General features: G+C 38.8%; 1 long non-coding RNA gene across 1 annotated transcript; it reads left to right on the top strand.

Annotated features, from left to right (window-relative positions):
- The first annotated feature begins 5106 nt into the window (after positions 1-5106).
- On the top strand, positions 5107-15511 carry LOC122202215. The gene is made up of 3 exons (XR_006194528.1): positions 5107-5221; positions 7346-7546; positions 15408-15511. It is a non-coding gene; the product is annotated as an uncharacterized LOC122202215 (long non-coding RNA).
- The last annotated feature ends 465 nt before the right edge of the window (positions 15512-15976 follow it).

Here is a 15976-nt window from a genome sequence, read left to right as displayed (position 1 = left end):
CATATAATACATCAGATATTATAGCAGTTGTATTAGTGTAATTACAGCAGTAACACCTTCCCCTAGAAGTCAGTGAGAGAGCACAGTTTTAGTTAAGGAACCATACATTCTAGAAAAGATATCCAAGGCCCTTAGACTGGTTATCAATTTGTCTCAGGAGCTGATCTTTAGTACAAGGATGGGAGACTTTGGAGCTTCTGGGGACTAACCACAATGGAAAGGATGATAAACAGTTGGGAAGAGAATAGGAAAAAAGAGCCAAGGTAAAACTTGGGAATACTGTATCCTCCATAGAATCCTTCTTTTGTGGCCCATAATTATTCATTAAATTTACTAGGGCAACTGCCATTGAAAATAGTACATTTGAGGGGCGCCTGGGTGGCTCGGTCGGTTAAGCGTCCGACTTCGGCTCAGGTCATGATCTCACGGTCCGTGGGTTCGAGCCCCGCGTCGGGCTCTGTGCTGACCGCTCAGAGCCTGGAGCCTGTTTCAGATTCTGTGTCTCCCTCTCTCTGTGACCCTCCCCCGTTCATGCTCTGTCTCTCTCTGTCTCAAAAATAAATAAACGTTAAAAACAATTAAAAAAAAAAGAAAATAGTACATTTGAGACATCTATACACAGAAACTTATTTTGTACTGAATACTTTAAAACTGAAAACTTACCCTGACTCATATCCTCAGGGTATGTGGCTTAACTCAATGTGGGGATATTACACAACAAAATTTTATTTTGTAACAAGCCTGCAAAAATAGTGTAGACATTTGAATTTTGTTGATGGATTCATAAAGACTTGGCAGTATATACACAAGACTTTATGAAACTATCCTCATTTAGATTTTTTGATAATTTTCTCAGCTTTAAACTTTAGAAATGTAGGACTTTCTGTTGTGAAAATGTAGTATTAGAACTTAGTAAGTTTGTTGTTTCAGCATAAACTTCCATCAAATCAAGTGCATATAATGGTAGATGCCAAACGGGATACACAATTATCTATAGAATAACTTTTAGTGGAGCTCTAAGTTCACTTTAACTTTTAGTCCTTCTACGCAATCACTAGTTAAATATTCTTAGACTAGTACGCTAAGGAAATCTGAAGATAGGCAAAATCTGTTTGATCTATTCTAGGTGACCATTCTTAGCATTTTCATTGCCTACGAATACATTCAAGCCTTAGAGGTATTAATGATCCATATCTCTAGTGAACTGTGATCTTTCATTATTGTAATTCAAAGGAAAAATATTTCCATTTTATGAATTCAGATAAGACATTAACATTTGTTGCTTGTAGATGAAGTCTTCCCATAAATAACTGCTCAACGAACCTGCCTTGACTTTCTTTTAAAGACCTTGAATTTTTATCAAAAGTCTTGTAAATAATCAAATGGAGCATAATTGTCAGGTAAATAAACGAGCATACTTTTTAAGTTTATTTATTTAGAGAGAGAGAAAGAGAGAGAACGAGATAGGGAGGGGCAGAGAGAGAGGGGACAGAGAATCCAAAGTGCTGTTAGCACAGAGCCCGACGCAGGGCTTGAACCCACAAACCACAACATCATGACCTGAGCCAAAGTCGGATGGATACTCAACCCACGGAGCCACCCAGCGCCCCTAGAGTAGGATACATTATAGATTAGATGTTTTGCCATGTGAACAAGATGACATACCATAATCAGTTGACAAAGAATAAAAAGTATAAACACACTTTAGAATTTCTAAGTCTCATCTATCTTTATAAAACATTCACTTGCTATGGGATTCTGAAGGGAACGTCTAAGCAATAACCCTATGGGATTATTCCTGCTTCCCTCTTTGAGTTCCCACCGAGTGAAGTCCGTGCAGAAGACTATATGGCACGTGGATACATTTAGGCTCGAGATTTCCATTTCCATCCCCCTGAACATGTATGAATCCATATTCCATAAAGGTAGCGAAGTAGTTAATTTTAATTATACTCCCAATAAAGTCATGATTTCTAATTGAAAGCTTAGTTCCTACTGAGTTAAAAATCACTGGTCTCAAAAATCAAAACTGCCATATTGATGTATTTATTTCCTCATATTTCTGAGTGTACATGGTGACCTAGCCGTCAAGAGCCTACTTCTTTCGGTTCAGGTCTGACTAGGGGGCTGGGCCAACTGTAATACTGCAATGCTGCTTTGATGTGCATTTATATTTGTGTATTCTCAAACTGGTTGTAAATTAACGTATGCTGATGTGACATTTAAAAAGAAAATCTCATTTTGAGGAGACACACACACACACACACACAAACTACGAAAGTTAGACATCTTCTTTCACTCGATCCCAAACAGAATCTACAATGAACTAAGGGAAATTTCATTAAAATCAAAAATCCTTCCCAGTATAACCCCATCTCTGCCTCTGGCTTCTCAGGCTCTTAAGAAATTTGGTGTCAAAATGTCTCATCAGGCACTTACCTCTCTTATTTATCCACATAAGTTATCTGACTGTTTGCAATTTACTCAGAAAGAATGGAGAATAGTCTCTTAAAGCAAACTTAATCTTCAATCAAATTTTATGAGCTCTTACTTCCACAGTCCTTAAAAAAATTCTTATGAGCCACGATTTGCTACAACATCTTATTTAATAAGACCTCACTTTCACCCATGGAGAACATTAAGTACGATGTCTAATCCATGCAGATGTTAATAAAGAAGATTTTGCTTTCCCAAAAGCAAAACTGTTTGTGAACTGAAGTTTTACATACAACACTTCCTTTAGATGACTCCTGACAAGCTGAATATAAACCTGACTTATGACACCCCAGAAGTCAATATTTTAAACATAAATATATTATTTGCCTTGAGTTATAATTGTTACCTAGTGCCACCATCTGTAAGCCTATTCCAACTCGAATGAGTTGGCACAAAAGTCCCAAATTTAAAGGCACTCGGAAGTTTGCGGTCTGTAGTATTTCTAGTACCATCTTTTCTTCTCAGAAATCCAGGGGGGAAATACCAAATGTCAAATGTATAAATAAATAAAAAGGCACTCTGTGTACATGGTCAAACGGTCCCTATCAGTTCTAATAAAAAAAAAAACCTATGGAAAAATTAATATTTACCAAAGGAATATTTGCTTGGAAAAGAATGAATATCATTTTTCAGACAAAAGTAAAACAAAAGATAAAACTTTTTTTTTTTTTTCGTTTTTGCTTGTTATTCAGAGGAAGGGACCTGAAGAATTATAGCACTCTGTAACCATGCACTCAACTGCTCAGGTCCCAGAATTCACTGTCATAGTGAGTGTCACCCACACTGATCCTGATTTTCTTTTTTTTATCTTTTTTTTAATTTTAATTTTTTTAAATATGAAATTTATTGTCAAATTGGTTTCCATACAACACCCAGTGCTCGTCCCAACAGGTGCCCATCACCCCCCCCCCCGCATCAACCCTCAGTTTGGCCTCAATTTTTAAGAGTCTCTTATATTTTGGCTCCCTCCCTCTCTAACCTCTTTTTTTTCCCTTCCTCTCCCCCATGGTCTTCTTTTAAGTTTCTCAGGATCCACACAAGAGTGAAAACATATGGTATCTGTCTTTCTCTGGCTGACTTATTTCACTTAGCATAGCACTCTCCAGTTCCATCCTGATTTTCTATAGAAATCGCTCCTAAGGCATTCGGATTCCTCTGGGAGAAGGAATTATAAAACCTAGATCTGATAATGTGGGAAACCTGCTATGAAAGTAGACACGGCAAGGAGGCCCTTAGCTCTTTTATTTACATGTGATTTCAGAGACGCTGAATTGCTTTTGTGGATTTAGGATATGCGGGGAAATCGTAGATCATGTATCTTGATCTACTTTTGAATTTCACTCTTGGCCTCCCTGAGACAAATCTGTATTATGCTTTAAAACTCTTCCTTCAGTGCATATCAGTATATGCCTCACAAGAGGACCTAGTTCCTCAGAAAGTCATGACGGTATTGTCTGTCCCTCACTTTGACATAGACTCAAGCTGAAATGCACCACTGATGTGAAAACCCTGCTTAATATGTGTTAGGTTTTTAATGAAATTTTGCCTTGCTTATTTTAAATATACCTATCTTCACACATCAGTCCGCATTTGCCATACTCTTTATTTTTTTTTTTTTTTTTTTTTTTAAGGTTGAAGCACTAATTTACATTGCAAGGAAAGGGAAAGCAAGTAAGCTTACCTATATCGAACTCTGGTTACTTTGTTCAGAAGATTACACTGACCAGTATGAAATTTAAAACTTAAAAATAAAGAAGAGAAACATATTTGTCTTCTGGGAATTTCCACTGGCTTTGTTAACTTATTGTAAAAAAAAAAAGAAAAGAAAAAAAAAAAGTCATTCTGACCACACAGGATTGTTTTGGAGTAAAAGGTGGGCTAGAATGTATTGAGATCTAAACTTTCTGGTGTTAGAATCCCTATCTCCGCTCCTGAGGGAAACAAATATATGTTTTCCCACCTTCTTGGAAAATGAGAATGGTTTTATGATTTTTACATTTGCATTTTTAAAGTATTGTATTTGTATCATATATAGAAATACATTTCTGTTTATGTTTTATATTTGCAGTTTTCCTACCCAATCATCATTTCTCATTGCAATCACGTGACTGGGAAAGGAAACAGAGCTCCGTAACAGCAAGCCAGGCCCTAAGAGGGAAGCCATGGTTTTCTCTCGTTGCCCGTAAACAATTTCAAAGATCACCACCGTCAGCCACGTTCCCTCCAAATCACAATGGACATGGACCCAAACAAGAGCAGGCCTATTAATCATATGTGAGCATAGACAATAAGTAAGAAGTCTGTCCAAACCCCCAAATGAGCAAGTTTTCCTCTTTGCATTACAATGTGACTTACTGTTGCTTCTCTACCAATTGTTGCTTTAGGCCTGATCCATTTCCCCACCATCTACCACAAACATTGTTGAGATGCGGGATCACAGAACGACCTTGCTGTCCCATGGCACTCAAGGCAAAGCTGAACCCTCTCCCAAATCACCCAGCGGCCGCCCAGACCTCCTAACACCCTGTCCCCGAGGAGGCCCTGTTTCTCATGGTCCCCATAAGGACCTGATAAACTCTCCTCATTTCCTACATAGATGTCCCTGACGATCTCCAGCTAAAGGTCAACACGTGACTGCCAGCTGTGATTTTGCACACACAGGAACCTGTACATACGTGAACCTGTGTAAACATATATCATTTCTTCGCATTTCCAGGACTTACCTGTACGTATGACCTCTCTTTCCCCTTACGTGTGTGTACGCGACACTATCAGGATATAAGCTTAAGCCTTGAGTTGTCCTTAATTAACCTGTTTTAAATGTAATATATTTAAAATATAATACATTTAAAACTTACATGTGAGCATGTAAACGTATTCGACATCTGTCTTTCATTTTTTTAACTACTGAAGTATAATTGACTTACAGTGTATATTCGTTTCGGGTGTACAATGTACTGATCGAACAGTTCTATACGTCACTCAGTGCTCACCGAAAGCGTGGTCACCGTCCGTCACCACACAAGGTTATTACACTACTACTGACCACGTGCCCTGTGCTGAACTCTCCACCTCCGTGACTCACTTATTTTATAACTGAAAGTCCCTGCCCCTTAATCTCCTTCATCTATTTTGCCAATCCCCCACTCCCTCGCCTCTGGCAACCACTACTTTGTCCCCTGTATTTGTGAGTCCATTTCTTTGTTTTGTGTTTTAGATTCCACGGGTAAGAGAAATCATTTGGTATTTGTCTTCCTCTGTCTGACTTATTTCACTTAGCATCATACCCTCTAGGTCCATCCATGTTGCCATGCATGGCAAGATTTCATTCTTTTTTTACAGCTGAGTCATATTCCATTGTAAATATATCTCCTCTTCTTTTCCATTCACCTGTTTGTGACACTCGGGTTGCTTCTATATCTTTGCTGTTGTAATGCTGAAATAGACACAGGGGTGCATGTATCTTCCCGAATTAGTATCTTCATCTTCTTGGGGTAAATACTGGAATTACTGGATGATAGGGTAGTTCTATTTCAAATTTTTTTAAGGAACCTCCATACTGCTTTCCACAGAGGCTGCACCGGTTTGTAGTCCCACCAACAGGGCACGAGGGTTCCTTTTCCTCCATATCCGCACCAACACTTTTTATTTCTTGTGTTGTTGATTTTAGCCATTATGACAGGTGTGAAGCCATATCTCCTTGTGGTTTTGATTTGAATTTCCCTGATGATGAGTGATGCTGACTGAACATGTTTCAGCATGCCGTTGGCCATCTGTAGGTTTTCTGCCCATTTTTAATTGGGTCATTTGTTTTAGGGCATTGAGTTTCATAAGTCCTTTACATATTTTGGATATTAATCTTCTTTTGGATATGTCATTTGCAGTATCTTTTCCCATTCTGCAGGTTGCCTTTTTATTTTGTTGTTTCCTTCACTGTGCAGAAGCTTTTTGTTTTGATGCAGTCCCAATAGTTTGCTTTTGCTTTTATTTCCCTTGCCTGATGAGACATATCCACAAATATGGTGTTAGGGCTGATGTCCAAGAGATCACTGCCTCTGTTCTCTTTCAAGAGGTTTATGATTTCAGGCCTCATATTTAGGTCCTTAATCCATTTTTAGTTTATTTTTTGTGTGTGGTATAAGAAAATTAGTTCAGTGTCATGCTTTTGCATGTGGCCATCTAGGTTTCCCCACATCATTTATTGGAGTGACTGTCTTTTCCCCAATAATTGTCTGAGTGTCTACTATTTGGACAGTCTTCTGTGTGCTTGGCGGCACTTGAAAAAAGTAATACAAACAATATGCTTGCTCTCTAGTTAAGGAGCTACTATGTGCCAAATCCTGGTGTCTATTAACTCATTTTTAATACACACGTAACGTTAATATTGCCAAATTACAGGATATCGTGCAAACGGAAGTATTTAAATAATTGTGGAGTAGAGGGAGAATGTTAGCATGAGTGGGGGAACGTGACAACAATTTTCTATTTGTTAAAAGGTCTTGCTCTCTAGCCGATGTTCTCTTTAATCTGGTTTTGAAAGGCGACCCGTTTCTGCCTGAGTTCACTTCTCTACGGTCATGCCTTGCGGGAGGAAGTCACTAGCGTCGAAACCACACAGACATGCTTGTTCTTTCCTACGCTGTCCTGGGCCACCTGCCTCACGGGCCCGCGCCCTGCCTTCCAGGTGCCTGCAGATGACATTTCACTGACTAGTTGGCACTTTAGAATGTGGATCTCTAGCCTTCAGGCCTGCTTCCTCATTGCCACAGACCCAGTTCCTAAGCAACGTCTAACACTGTCTGGCTTCTCATGGCGGCGCCCTACTCTAAAAAACTCATTTCTCTATCAGCTGAGTTATCACCTGCTGCTGGAAATACGTCTCGACTTACCAACAGCTTCGGGAAGTGACAGCTTGTTAGTCATTCATGTCTCAGCCAGCGCAGGCGTTCTGGTCGAGCGGCCTTGCGTCTGCCTCTGAAGGGACTCGCACTCCTCCCTCATGAGGCCTATGTTCTCCGGGTCCTCAGCGTCCTCCCCGTCATCCCAGAAGGTAAGGAGACACCCCCATATCCAGCACTGGGCCTGACACAGACAGAGATAGCCATTTGCACGTTCTTTTGGCCAGGACACGGGAAATTGCCTCATTTCGGTGCAAAGGAAATGATAAAATATGGCCTCACAGAGTGTGTGTGGGGAAATGAACTAGGTTTTGGTGGACACGTCACTGTCCATCACAGGAACGTAAAGCACATTTAAACATTTTCACACTGATCTCGTCGCCACTGATCACTTTCCAAATCCATGGCAGCACGCGACTAGATTCTTCTTTCCAATTTCAGTGAAAGAATCGTCATTTGTTACGTGACTCATAAAGATTAGAGAGAACGGCTATTGTGCCTCAACACGTATGCAAGTTCTCCTATAAAATGTTCTCTTGTTAATACCAACCAGATACTCATTGAGAGTATTTATTCACAGGCATTAATGCATTGTGCAGCTTTTGAGAAGTTACAGGAAAAAGCGAGTTTGTTGGTGTCTCTACCACATTCAACCATTTCTCTAACGCACTGGGAAGGACATGACTTACATTCACCTAGTTTCCAATCCCTGGGGTTGAGGATGGTCCCTTAGATTCCACGTCAGAGTGCCATGACAGTCTGGACGGCAAAAACTTGGGCACAAAATAATGCACGCTCTTCTCATTTCTCAAATAACTTCAGATTCATTTGTGAGACGAGGAAACAAAAATGTTTACCTAATGGTAACTTGCTATTTTGAATACCTGGATTTGTTTTTTTAACTGGCATATAAAATTGATGTTCCAGGAAGAAGTTTTTGAGACTATTTTGTCACAATACAAGAAATAGGATACCCTTGAAATATGTGGGGGTTTTGTCTCTTAATTGACTTGAAGGATATCAAAAATACTACACATTTAAAAGGTAGAGAGTCCTCAATGAGAAGTCTACTTGAGAATTTTTCTTTAGGCTCTTATGTGGTCAGTCTTTACTCTTACTATCTTTCAAAATTGTTTCCCGTGTTTACACTGCATGGCTTGAAATAGTTTGATCCTCGGTTTTTACAAGACACTGGAGGAAGTTGGTTGGTAGCTGGAGAAACTGGATAAAAAATAAAATTAATTCATTGACTCATTAATTTTTGCTGTAGTTGCTTTATGTGAGTTAGCAGATGTCATTCTCCCTCCAACACTGACACCATGGGTGTTACTGGTCACAAAATGCCAACAGTGGGCAATTCTCAACCAGGGGCCCTGGTTAATAAGGGTTTCCCCATGTTGAAGAACATCAAAATTTGTAATTGAGAATTATTTTTTTCCGTTATTATAGAAGAAAAAACTTCTCAAGTGCTGAGAAGACAATTCAGATTTAAGCACACAAACACTAAATTCTACGGGGATAAATAAGGCCATTTTCAGTGTCAGTCAGCAAAAGCTACATGAGCGGGAGTAAGAGAATAATCTTTCCAATAATTTGGCATTCGGGTCCTAATTTGGACACTGTTCTCGACTTTAGAAAATGTCATTTAAGGACAAAAGAAGAAATACAAATGAGAAATTGCAGAGTAGAATGCAAATTGAAGGATTGAGAATATAATATATAAAAACATAGAAATTGGGCAAACATTTGAAAATAATTGGAATGACATTATTTTCACATATTCAGTCTGACTTGAGAAAACTATTTCTGAAAGATTGAATGGAAAATTGGTTACATTAAAAAAACTTTAGGACATCAATTAAGTGACATTTTACTTATCAAGTACTCAGACTACCAAACTCAACTTTTAAAACCATAGATTAATTATAAAAGTAAGTCAATACAAAATGTCTGAATATTGGGTTAAATTCCTATGTATTTTAATCCATTTGCAAGGGGAATGGACTCTGAAAACTTTGGTCTGGACACCCCTGATCTCATGCCATATGTTAAATTGCATTTAATTATTAAAAGGCCTTATTTTTCCTTTTGCTATTCTGGTATTCTGTTTAGCTCTGGATCTCATCACAAGGTAGTTCAGAAGCAGGAAGTGAGTGGTTGTTTTCAAATAAGACACATGATAGAAACAAGAAGGTTCCATCAATGTTGAAGGAAGAATTATTCAGTAATTCCTGGAAATTCAAACATTAGTCCATTTGGTGTAATTCAAAAACTCAACACCCATGACTATATCCTTGTGTCCCTGGAACATTATATATGATTTAATGGTGATCCAGAGAAATCAAGAGGCATTAATTGCAGACCAATATAAAGTTTAATAAAGAAGAGCCCTATTTTCATCCAAATGAGCTGCAAGTTTTAAAGCTCTCACCACACATGAAAAGATCACTATTCATAAAAGATCATTGCTCAGTGATGTTCTCTCCCAAAGAGGTGGTTCATTATTTCATTTCAAAAAAAAATTTTTTTTAATGTGACCAATCTTGTAGCATTATATGACAAAAACACCTCAGGAAATCTGTTCTTTTTTTTTTTTCTCTGTTTAAGTCATAATTTGTAGTGTGAATTTAGCACTCTTTACAGTAGGTGTATAAAACTACTTATGAGTTAGGTTATATTCAAAATTAAATTTTTTAGAATTTTAGAATAAAATTTCTAATTACGGCTGTTTTATTACTGTCTTCTACACTCATCTTGCTGCTCAGTACCACAACATGTGTCCCAAAGGGACACCATGTTTTACAACAGAGAAGTAACTTCATCAGTTGAATTCATTAACATATTTATGTTAATTTTCAGTGGTTACTGGAGATAGATACCAGTCTCTCTGATTTATCACATAGACAAGGTCTCATTCCCTGATCAATTTTCTTGTTTTCTCTTGCCTCAAGATGTACTCAGGTGTCTTTTTTTCTACATTGGTGAATTACACTTTCTTAATGTGTTTTTCACCACAGGATTTTGAAAGTATGTTGAAAGAGAGTTGATAGAACAGTAAACTCATGCTATTCCTGTAGCCGGTGCACCATTTGAGATATTGATTTTTCTAAGTTTCCTTTGCTCCCCATAGGCTACAAATTGCTTCCATTTTTCTGTTAACTCATTCCATTTTGTCCTTCTCCCTTTGTTTAGTTCTTTCTTTTGTACTTACCTGGCTGTTTTACAACATTATGTATATTTACCCCCCCCCCCAAAAAAAAAGTTTTTTTGAATTTGTCCATGTGGTAAATCACATTCAGAAGTATGTTTCTGAAAATTCCCAGATAATTCTAGCAACTCCTCTTCTTCATTGAAACTAGGAGTACCTGACCCCTGTAATATTGTGTTCAAAAACGAGACAATGGTTTGGTGCTGTAATATGCTACATTTTCTTTGCTCTACGGGATGATTTATACACCATAAAATTCATTCATCTTACTTGAAATTCAATGATTTTTTTTTTTTTTGGTAAAAATCCAGAGTTGTACAAGCATTGCTACAAATTTTAAAACATTTTTATGACCCCCACAAAGAGTACTCTTGCCCATTTGTAATCACTCCCAAGCTGTAGACAACCATGAATCTACGTTCCGTCTGTACAGATTTGCTTTTTATGGATATTTCATATACATGGAAGCACATAATTTGTAGTGTTTGTCTCTGGGTCATTTCATTTAGTTTGGAATTCATCCACATTAAAACATACATCAGTATTCTTTTTTTTTTTCTTCCAAATAGTTTTCCATTGTATGGATATACCACAATTTGTTTATCCATTCAGAAGTTGATGGGCTTGTGGGCTACCTCTGCTTTTTGCTATTATAAATAATTCTGCTACAAACATCCTGTATATGTGTGTGTGTGTGCACGTGTGCGTGTATATATATATGTGTGTGTATATATATGTATATATATACGTGTATATATACACGTATATATATGTATATATGTTTATATATTTACGTATACATGTGTTTTCATTTATCCTGGACATCTTGGAGTAAAAATTCGTCATATGGTAAATTAGAAAATTATTTTTAAAATTTAAAAACTGCTAAACTTCTTTCCAGAGTGGTTACACCATTGTACAATCTAACCAGCAACGTATGAAGCTGGATTGTAGTTGAAGTTATTTGAAAGAATAAAATCCACCGTGATACAGTTTAAATATATTCTGGGAATCAAATGTGTGTGTTACACACATGGGTACTGTATATTAAAACTCTGAAGACGTTTTTAGCATATTCATAAAAGGATCGATATTGAGTGCATTATATAACATTTTACAATAATAAATATTTTAATGCAGGGTTATAATAATAAACATTTTAAATGTTTTGTGAAGCTATTACATATCAGCATCATTCTTTCAACATTAATATATTAAGTGCTCCATCCTCTGTACTGGGGGCATGGCGTTGAACAGGCAGGCATAGTGATTCTCCACATACATATATACTGCACCACAGAGGACAAGATATCAAACATAGTCACTACGTACCTATTATTTTGGTTACTTTCTTGCTGCATAACACATTACCCCCAAACTTAGCGTAAGCGTTTTATGTTGTGGGTCACGGTTCTAGGGAGAGTGAACGAGCAGGTCTTTCTTGGGGTCTCATATGCAGTTATGGTCAGGTGTTGGCCTGGGATGCAGCCATCCATGTTTTTTTGGGCTGGACCTCCAAGATGACGCAGCCCCATGGCTGGCAGCAGGGAACTCAGCTCAGCTGTTGACTAGAGTTCCTACAGGTGGCCTCTGTAAGCAGGACTTTCTCAAAACAGACTTCGTACATGGTGCTTGGCTTTTCCCAGAGCTAACATCCATGTAGAGTCAGATGGTGTCTGCATTATCCTCTAGGGCTTTTCTGTCTTCAAAGTAAACCTTGCATCACATCAGATCCGTTCTATTGCTTACAAGTGAATCCCTAGCGTTGACCTGAATTCAAGGGAAGGGAACGGACAACCACCTTCTCAATAGGAGGAGTGCCAAAGATTTTGGAAACTTTTTAAAACTGCCTTATATGCACTAATTTAAAATGTGATAAGCGCTTTGGAGGACAGGTAAAAGGTGTAGTGAATTAGGATAACAGTGAGACCTAGTTTAGACTTCTCATTTCAGTGAAGGTGCTCTATTAAAAGTCCTGAATGATGAGCAGGAGTTAGAACAGAGTTGGAAAATAGTTGTCCAATAATGTGTGTAAAATCTAAAACAGGAAAGGGGTGCCTGGGTGACAACTGACTCTTGACTTTGGCTCCGGTCATGATCCCAGGGTCATGGGATCAAACCCCGTGCTGGGCTCTGCACAGAATGTGGAACCTGCTTACGAATCTCTCTCATTCTCCCTCTGGCCCTCTCCCCTGCTTGCTTGGTACCATTTCTTACTTAAAAATTTGGAAGAATTCACTTGTAAAACCATCCAGACCGATGTTTCCTTTTAGAAGGCTGTTAATAACGCATTTAAAAAATAAATATAGGGCTATTCAGGTTATCTGTTTCTCCTTGTCTGAGTTTTAGTAGTTTGTGTCTTTCAAGAAAATTTTCCATTTCATTGAAGTTGTCAAATTTGTAGTATAGGGTTGTTGCTATTATTCTTTCATTATTCTTTTTGTTGTCCTTGGAGTTGGCAGTGATGACTCCTGTTAGATTTTTGATGTTGGAAACGTGTGTCTTCTCTCTCTCTTTCTCTCACCAGTCCGGCTGGATGTTTACCATTTTTACTGATATTTCCAAATGATTAGCTTTTATTTCACTGATTCTATTTTTTCCTGCTGTCAAGTTCATTGCTTTCTGATTTAATTTTTATTATTTCTCTTCTTCTTGCTTATTAGGCTTAATGCACTCTTCTTCCCCTAGCTCCCTAGTGTGGAGGCTTCGATTGTTAATTTTATCTTTTACAATATATGCTGCTTGTGCTGCATACCACAAGTTCTGCCAAGTTCTATTTTTACTTTAATTAAGGGAAATAAGAAAATATTTTAAAATATTTTTAGTAACATCTTTTTTGATCTTCGTGTTATCTAGAAGGGTGCTTTTAAATCTCCAGAAACTTGGGAGTATTTTCCTGCTATCTTTCTGTTACTGATTTCTACTTTAATCTCATTATGGTCTGAAGACATACTTTGTATGATTTCTAGTCTCTTAAATTCCTCGTTATGTTTCATTGCCCAAAATGTGGTTTACATTGGACAATGTTCCATGAACTGGAGAAGAATATGTGTTTTCTAAAAATGCCGATTATTTTGAGTTGATTGGTAGTGCTATTTAGTTTGGCACATCTTCTTTCCTGCCTTTTTGTCCCATCACTTATTGGAAGGAGGGTGGACTCTTTTTTTTTTCATTATTATTTCTCATTAACTTTTAGTTTGGGAAGTTTCTATTGGCATATTTTCCATGTCACTAATTATTTCCTCAGTTATTTCTGATCTAGTGATGATAAGCCCATCAAAGGCATACTCCATTTCTTTCTTTTTTCTTTCTTTTTTTTTTAAGTTTATTGATTTATTTTGAGAGGGAGAGAGCCAGGGAGTGAGAAAGAGCACAAGCAGGGGAGGGGCAGAGAGAGAGAATGCCAAGCAGGCTCCATGCTGTCAGTGCGGAGTCCAATGGGAGGCTTGAACCTATGAACTGTGAGATCATGACCTGAGCTGAAATTAAAGTCAGACGCTTAACCCACTGACCCACCCAGGCGCCCCAGGCCCACTCCATTTCTGTTACACTGGTTTAGATTTCTAAAATTTTATTCTGATTCTATCACAGTATCCATTTCTCTTTATGTTATACACCTTTTTTTCCATGGTGTCTACTTTTTCCATTAAAACCATAGATGAGTCTGGCTCTGGTGCCTCCTTTGTCTCTTCAGGCTGTTTTTCTTCCTTTTGTCACACTTTGACTCTTTTCATTGCTATCGTTAAAAGCCAGGCATGGCGTACTGAGCAAAGGAACTTGGGGTTAAGGGTGTGAGGTTGGGGTTCATCCGGCTGTGAGTTTTGTTTGTGTTTGCTGCAGGTGTAGCCTTCAGAGACTTGGGTTTCTCCTTTGTTCTTGTTTTGTCTCTGTTGCTGTTGGGATTCCCCGAAGCCCTCTTCCTCACATGACGTCTGTACTTCGCAGCTCTTTCAGCTGAGATGAACGTGTTTGCTCTGACGTCCTGTTTGTGGGTGGCAAAGTGAGGCGGAGTGGGAGCATTCCATGACCATAGGACCCAGTTCTGGTCATTGCCTCAGCTGCTGTCCATGGGCTACCAAATTCACAAGTGTTTCTAAACTCTCCTCTTTCCCCTGGAGGATAAAGCCTCTCCCTCGGAGAATATGCCTTTGTCCTGGAAAACACTCTGGGAGTGTGTGTAAATTGGCAATCTTTCCTCCCCTGCTGAAGCCCTGAAGGACTTTTCTTGACTCTTCCCCTTGACACCATCCAGGGGTTCCTGGAGGAAAAGCCCAGGAAAGTGTGGTCCCTAATGCTGGGCTCCCAGGAATTCCCCATTCTCTCCGTAGTCCACACACACCTCCGGCAACTCCTCACATTTATGACCCGTTTCCTGCTTCCAGTTATGGCGCCTGTGGCTTCTGCTCCCAGCGGGCAGACGTCTGCTCCATCACCCGTTACAGCACAGTCGTTTGCCCTGCAACCTTACCTCTCTAACGGGTCCCAGAAAAGGCACTGATTTTAAAATCTCCCAGCTTCTTTCTGGTGGTAAGGGTAGGACTGACAACCTCTAGTCCCTTTACATGTTGGAGCTAACACTGGGCGTCTCAAATGAATAATTTTTAAACAAAATAATCAGCGTGGCCCACACTATGTATATCTCCCCAATCTTACTTAAACTGTTTGATGGTTACGTGTTTTGATAGAGAGAGAGACAGAGAGAGAGACAGAGAGACAGAGAGAGAGAGAGATACAAATTATCAAAAGTTCTGTATAAATTGCCCTAACTGTGCCACCTCACCTCACACCATCTCTCTTACCTCCAGGAAGGTGGCCACTTGGATCTCCTGCTTCCTCATCCACGCCAGGCTTCCGTGACTCAGGACTTTTGCAAGACCTGGTTCCTCACCTTCCCGGAATGCTACTTCTCCATCTCTCTCCCTCTGTCTCTCTGTCTCTCTGTCTCTCTGTCTCTCTGTCTCTCTCTCTCTCTCTCTCTCTCTCACACACACACACACACACACACACCACGGTTGACTATATTTTCATACCATTTCCAGCCCCAAGCAAAGAGCTTGGCACAGGAACCTATTTACGGCACGCAGCATTTATAAAAGCACAGGGATGTGAGATGCTCAGTTGCAAAAATCATGCCTTTTTCCCCCTTTTGAAATTTGAGATAGTTATCAGTATGATGCCCTAGTAAGTTTTCAAAGCACATTTGTTGAATACATTATCGTATTTTCTATTGTATCTCAAATCTGCATGGATTGCCTACTCTGAGCCAAGCATTATAGTAGGGACGTCACCTTCATCAACTCATTTAGTACTCATGCAATATAAACAGATGTTAACTACAATTCACAGATAATAACACTGGGTTCAAGAGGTTGAA

Source organism: Panthera leo, chromosome D2, assembly GCF_018350215.1.
Source record: "Panthera leo isolate Ple1 chromosome D2, P.leo_Ple1_pat1.1, whole genome shotgun sequence".
Lineage (NCBI taxonomy): Eukaryota > Metazoa > Chordata > Mammalia > Carnivora > Felidae > Panthera > Panthera leo.
This window is presented reverse-complemented; position numbering and strand designations above follow the sequence as displayed.